Genomic DNA, 6832 nt, shown 5'->3' on the forward strand with positions numbered 1-6832 from the left:
CAGTACTGTAGGAAGGTAAGGCTCATTAGGGCGGGGAGACAGGGCAGTCCCCCCGAGTGGCTTGGTGCTGGTGGGGGAACTATGCCCTCCTTGGTGGGCAGTGCTGGCTGACCCCGCAGCATGACCCTGGCGTCCTGGTCCCACTGCTGGCAGAGCTCTGGTTCTGGGAGGACCGAGTGCGACACGACCCCCCCACAGCTCCTTGCCGCCTTTGGCACCTGCACCTCGCAGACCTCTGGGTGGCACTGTCGAGAGATGGGTGCTGCAAAATGCTGCCCTCTGGCCCTTCCCACAGGCTGAGGCCTTCCGTTTTCCCCTTCCTCTTTTCCCCTTCCTCCTTCCCCCTCCCGCCTTCCTCCTTCACCTTCTCCTTCCCCTTTCACCTTCTCCTACCTCCTTCACCTTCCCCCTTCACCTGCCCCCTTTCTTTTTCCCCTCTCCCCTCTCCTTTCCCCTTTCCCTTTCCCTTTGTTTTTCCTTTTCCCTTTCCCATTCTGTTTCCCTTTTCCTTTCCCTCTCCCTCTCCCTTTCCCTTTCCCCCTTTTCCTTTCCCTCTTCCTCTCCCTTTCCCCTCTCCCCTTTCCCCTTTTCCCTTCTCCCTTCCTCTTCCCCCTTCCCCTTCCTCTTCCCTCTTCCCCTTCCCCTTCCTCCTCCTCTCCCTTGCAGGCAAGGGGCTGGGAGCAGACCCTGGAGGAACAGCTAGCCTGCTGTTGCCAGGCACAGGCAGCAGCCCTGCTGCAGGCACAGCACGAGAAGGAAGAGCTGGCCGGGGAGCAGTGCTGGCTGGTGGCACAGCTGGTGACACATCTGGCGACACAGCTGGCCAGCTGGCAGAGGTGGGAGCAGCCAGAGGCACTGCCGGATGCTGCCCGATGCCCCGGGCTGGGGGGCAGCTCGGCGGTGCGGGGGTGCAGAGTGGGGTCCCCTTCAAAGCAGGGAAACAGCCACCAAGGCCAAGCAGGCAGCTCAGCATGACCAGTCTGGCCCCTGCCTGTGCTTTGCCTGCTGGAGGGAGGTGATCCGGCACTGTGACCTGTGCATGGGGGCCATGGGGCGTGAGGCCCCCCTGCGCCCGCTGGCATCCCTCCCGGCTGCCCCAGCAGAGCCAGAGTTGGGTGCTGAGGGAGGCTGAGGCAGACGGCCCCCCCCAGGCAGGAGGGAGAGGAGCTGGTGTGGGGAGGGGATGGCGCAGGTCAGGATGGTGGGGAGACAGCAGAAGCTCCATCCCGTGCAGAGGAAGCAACAGAACGCCGGAGGGCCGAGCCCTGCCTGGGGTTGTGCCGTGCATGGGGCGAGCCATGCAGCTGGGCACAGCACAGGGCTGCGCGTTCAGGGCAGCGCCAGGATAGTAACCCAGTGATAGGCTCAAACGTAGCACAGCTCCGTCGGAGGTGAGACGTGGGGGAAAATCTCCTAGGAGGAAGGTCAGTTAGGCCATGGAAGACACGGCTGGAGCGCGCAGTGCTCGGGCTGGACGAGTCATCGGGAGGCTGGCGGGGAATGGCCTGGCACTGGCAGAGGGGCCGGGCTGAATGAGCTAATGGCTCGTTTTCCATCTCGGTATTTTATGGCTCTATGAATTTTCTCTCTGTTAGAAACAGGACAGAGAAAACAACCCAAAAATAAGAGCAAGGGCAAGCAAGAGAGAGGAAAAAACCCAGAGAGCATGGGAGCACTTGATATAGCAGGGTTGGGTGAGGGGCTGCAGCGAGCCCCTGGTGTCCCTCACCCAGCTTGCCCCTCCGTAGCAGTCTGTGCGCAGCATCACCACTGGGCCCCAGACCCTGCAAGATGCCATCGCCACCCAGCAGAAAGACACTGGGGGGGACAGGGAGACCGGGATCCGGGAGGTAGGTGATGCTCTGCCCCAGCACCCCGGCTCCACACCAGCCCCAGTGGCGGCACCCCTGTGCCCCATGAGCCTTCCGCTGGGGCTGGGAGCCCGCCCAGAGCGGCACGGCCCCCGGCAAAAAAGCTGTGATGGGGAGTGGGGACGCAGGCAGGGGAGGTAGAGAGGAAGGGAGAGTAATTTAACATGACAGGCTGTTTATTTTGGCAAAAAGGGTCTCTTTTCAACAGATTTCAAAGCCCGGCCCTGGGACTGGGGGGGACCACACAGAGGAGCAGGAGAGCAGGGGTGTGAGGAGGGGTTCAATGGGGCACCTGGACCGAGAGAGATGGAGAGGAACTCCTCTGCTTGTTTGTCCCCGGGGAGCCATTGGGTTTTCACAGCTTCAAGCACGTTCACAAGCTCCAGTGGAGTGTGTTCCCCGACCCCAGGGTGCCCCCACAGGCGCCCGCATGCTCCCGCACACACGTGCTTGCCTGCACGCACCCCCGCACGTTCGCACGCTCCCCCAGCCCCTGCTCCTTCCTGCGGGCCAGAGCTCAGCTGGAGTCTTGGCTTCCCCCAGCGAGGTTTCAAAAGAGGCTGTTTATTAAAAAAAAAAAAAAATTATAGGAAAGAAATAATTATTATAATCACATTAAGAGCTTTGGCTGTAAAAGCCCTGAGAGAGCGCGGGGAAGGAGCATAGGCTGCTAACGGCAGGGAGCGCAGGGGGTGGTTTTCCTGCCTTGTGCTCTTTTTTTTTTTCAGTCCTGGTCCAACCCCCCCCCCCCCCCCTTTTCCTGCCCTTTATCCTGGGAAATGAAAACAATTTATTTAATGATGGATCGTCCCTTTCTCTGGTCACTGACCTTCTGGGTGAATTTCTGCTGAGCTCGGCGGAAAACGGGAGGCTGGGTTGTGGATCCCATCTGTGGGTGGGGGAGGGGAGGGGGGGGTGTTCACCCTCATCCTTCCCAAAAACCACAGCAACAGTCCTGGGGAGCAGGATGGGGCCAGCGGGGAGGGTCCCCACGACAGCGGGTGGCTTTTCTGCAGAGGCTGTCCCTGCAGCCCTGGCCCCGGGGTTTTGGGACCAGATGCGGGGGCTGCAACGACCCCCAGAGCCTCCCACCCCATCCCCTTCTCTCTCTTGGAGACCTGCAGGGGTTCCCGGCGCCCACCGCCTTCTTCCCGACCTGTGCCAGGGTGCAAGGGCTTGGCTGGGGTGCAGTGCTGGAGTGGGAGCAGGGGGACAGAGGAGCTGTACCCAGGGTGGTAGCTGGGAACAGAGGAGTGGTCTCCATACCGCCGGCAGCCACGTCCCCCCTTGCTGTCCAGTGGCGGGGCGGTGAAAGGGCTTTCTTGGCTTGGGGTGGCTGCGGGAGGTGGTTTTCAGACCTGGCCAGGCAAGGGAACCGGGCATGAGGCCGGGGATGAGGTCAGGGATGCGTGTGGGGCTGCACGGGGCTCCCAGCAGCGGCCAGCACCATGCACCCCACAGCAGGCGGTTTGGCCCTCAGCCAGGCTGGTGCTTGGCTGGGCTCTGCTCCCTGGGGACAGGAGGGGAAGGGGCAGGATCACACCAACCATCCTTCTTTCGTTTGGGTGGGCTGTCAGCACCCAGCGTCCATCGCCCTGGGGCCCTGGGCATGGGTGCAGCCCGGCATCCCCCACCAGTCATGCTCAACCCTGAGCTGACCTGCGAAGCAGGGATGGAGCAATCCAGTGTCCAGCCCCCTCCCCTCTGGCCTTTCCTCTGCCATGGCCTGTTACTCAAAGCATGGTTCTTGTAAAAATGCATAAATATTTATACAAGAATAATTTAAAAAACATGGTCTGTCAAATAATCAAAGCGGCAGAACATCCGAGGAGCTTTCAGCTGGATTGGGAAATCCGGTGTTGCTTTCCGATGCTACGCTGCGATGCTGGAGGTGCTCGTGGCCGGCCCCGGCCCTGCAGGCTGCTGGACTTGGTGGCCCGGGTTTGTGGCAGGTTTGAGGTCTTCATTAATGTGGTTTGGGGACCACAGCAGCGGGTGGCTTTCACTTGCATCAACTCAAGCCGCTGGCTGCCAGAAGCCCCAGCCAGGGATGGGACTTTGCCAGGCACCGGTTTCAGCCTCACGTCCTGGTTTCAGCACTGTCCGCTGCACTGGGACCGTTCCAGGAGCTGGAGAAATCCTTGGGTGAAGCACTGCATCCCTGTCCTTCCCCAAGCTGCATGATGGGGATGGGTACTGGTGTGGGGAGGAGCAGGGTGGCAGCTAAGCTGGCAGGGTGGTCCCTGGTGCCATGGGGTGGCAGGGGTACAGCATCCCCATCCCTCCAGAGCTGTCAGCACCCTCAGCATCTCAAAAGCTTGGCTTTGCAGTGTTGGGGTGAGAGCCATGGGCCAGGGTTTCTCCCAAGAAATGAGATTTGTGTCTGTCTAAATGGTCCCACGTCCCTGTTTGCACCGGTGTCACCAGTCGCCAGCACAGCCACAGCTCCTTTCCTGCGTCCTGGTAACACCATGTCCCCCCAGCACCACCGATAAGGCCCGAGCTGCCGCCCCCCGGAGAGGCAGGAGAACAGCCTTAAAATGGCAGCACCTGGAGACCCCAAGCCCCATTTCCTTCTGCTTGCTTGGGGCTCCCCTGGCTGGGCAAGGCAGGGGACACAATTGCCACCAAGCGATGACCCTGCCGCCGTAGCTCAGCTGACCCGCAGCCACCAGATGCCTCGGCCATGCGATTCAGGGGATCCCAGCCTGCCGGGGGAGGTGAGGGGGTGGGAGAAGGGAAGGGGTCCCCCCTGTTCCCACGGCCCCATAGAGCCGGAGGGCAAAGGCGGGCACTGCCGCGGGCTCGGGCAGCACAGGGGGAGTGGGAGCTGTGTGTTGCAGTAACCTCTGTCCTCCTGGCCACCCTTCAGCCCCTTCCCACCACCCTCATTTATGTGTGTGATTCGTGTTCTTGCATTCTTTGAACCCCGGCCAGATAACGAGTTCAAACCCCTTCATTAAAACCTCAGCTCCCCCCCCTAAATGCCTGTGCACCATCCTGGGCTACCTGGCTGCCTCACCCGCCCCGGGGACCAGGGTCCTGGGACTGGTTCCCCCCTCGATCCCCCCACGGGAGGTGATGCTTGTGCCGCACACATGTTCAACATCCGCGGGAAACACTCTCTGTGCTCAGCCTTATTAGCTGGAAGGGAGGGGGAGAGCCAAATCCAAACCATGTGCTGACCTGCAGGCCCCTCCGCCCGAAAGCATCCGTGCTGAACACTCTCTGGATCATTAATAGCTCCCCGGATCCTTTCCGCATGTCCCCCCCTTCCTGAAACGTGCAGGGCCTGGCCAGGGGGTGGGGTGGGTAGGGATTTGTGTTCTTTCCCAATGGTTTTCCAGGGCTGCCTTTCATGGGAAGCAGTGGGCAACCCTGGGGCTGTGAGTGGCAGCCGGGAAAAACCGGGGAGCAACTGCCCGCGGATTTGGGGCAACCCTGGGGCTGTGATGCCAGGGAGAGACAGGCTTGGGGTCCACCGAGGGACCTCTGCCTCCATCCCTTGCTCCCGGGCATGTCCCTCGGGTGCAGCTTTGCAGTGGGTGAACTTGTGCCGCAGCATGCCTGGTGCCCGCCAGTCTCCTCAACCTGCTTGCTGGGTGCCTGCAGAGCCCGGGGAGGAAGCACCAGGTCCAAACGCCTCTGGAACCCGTGCTGAGGCGTTTCGCAGAGGAGCATTGCTTGTCATGGGGTCCAGGAAAGATGGGAAACCTGGGATGCTCCCAGGGCCTGCACGGTCCCCACCCCACCCCAGCATGACAGCCCCACCAAACCCATCCCCCTCAGGGTGGGCGCAGGGGCTGTCCTGGCCACGTTTGGGAAGTCACCGGGAAGCCGGGCACCCTGAATGCAGCTGCGGGTGGAGAAAAGGGGCATTTGCTCCCGGAGAGGGAGCAGGCAGCCAAAGTTCGGCCAGATGGTGCGGGGAAAGGGCTGCTTCCCCCTGCACTCCTCCCAGCCTTCCCAGCACAGATCCCAGCTTCGCACCGGCTCCAGCTCCTGGCCCAGAGGAAATGGCTGCCGGCCGGGGCCCACAGCTGTTTTCCCCGCTCGGTTTGCTGCTTTCAATTTAGCGTCCCGGGGAGCTGGATTGGGACGACGCAGGGGGAGCATTGTGGTGCTTTCCCGTGCGAAGCCTGCCTGGAAGAAAATCCTTCCCTCACGCTCGGGATGGCTGCCGGCACGGCTGCTCCCTCCTGCCTGCCCTACCCGTCTCTGGAGGGAAAACCCACTGGCCAAAATCCAGATGGCCCCTGTGGGGATGCTCATGGCGGCAGGGGGCAGGTTGCTGCCAACATGTCCCCGTATCCCTTGGGAACTGGGCTTGCAGTGGGGCCTGGCGTGGCACGGCAGGGCCAGGAGACGGGACTTTTTGGAGCACGTGGCACGAGGTGGGCGCAATGCCCGCCACAGGAGTGTAGGGCTCAACCTCCTGGCTGCGAGGTGCTGGATTGTGACAGCCAGAAGACCCCCCTCCAGTCGCTCTCCAAAAGAGATGGGTGTCATACGGCACCCCTGGAGCCACGGATAGGCCATGAGGAGAGAGGGTGGCGGTGCCCCCCCCCCCTCCCCGCTGCATCCCCCCCCTACGGCGTCCCCCCGGGCCGGGGAAGGGGTGAGCAGCCTAATGCCTTCCAGATCAGCTGTAAATGGCTGGGGAGGGTAATTCATATCAAACTCATAAAGCCTTTATTAGTGTCTCGGGGGAGAAATCCGGATGCGGCCGTTTATTTATTTTGGATTTCGCCTTTTTTTTTTTTTTTTTCCTTTTAACATTTTCTTCCAGGAGATTTTTAAAGGGACAGGGACGCCTCGCTGTGTTTGGCGGCAGGGCTTGGCGGGGGCTGGCTGCCTGCGGCACATTTGGTCCTGGAGCGTTGGTGCTGGCAGAGGTGCCCTGACATCTTGAGGGGTTGGGCAGATCTCAGGGTCCAGTTTCAGGACTGCTCCCAGGAGGG

Source organism: Accipiter gentilis, chromosome 6 (assembly GCF_929443795.1).
Source record: "Accipiter gentilis chromosome 6, bAccGen1.1, whole genome shotgun sequence".
NCBI classification, from domain to species: domain Eukaryota; kingdom Metazoa; phylum Chordata; class Aves; order Accipitriformes; family Accipitridae; genus Astur; species Astur gentilis.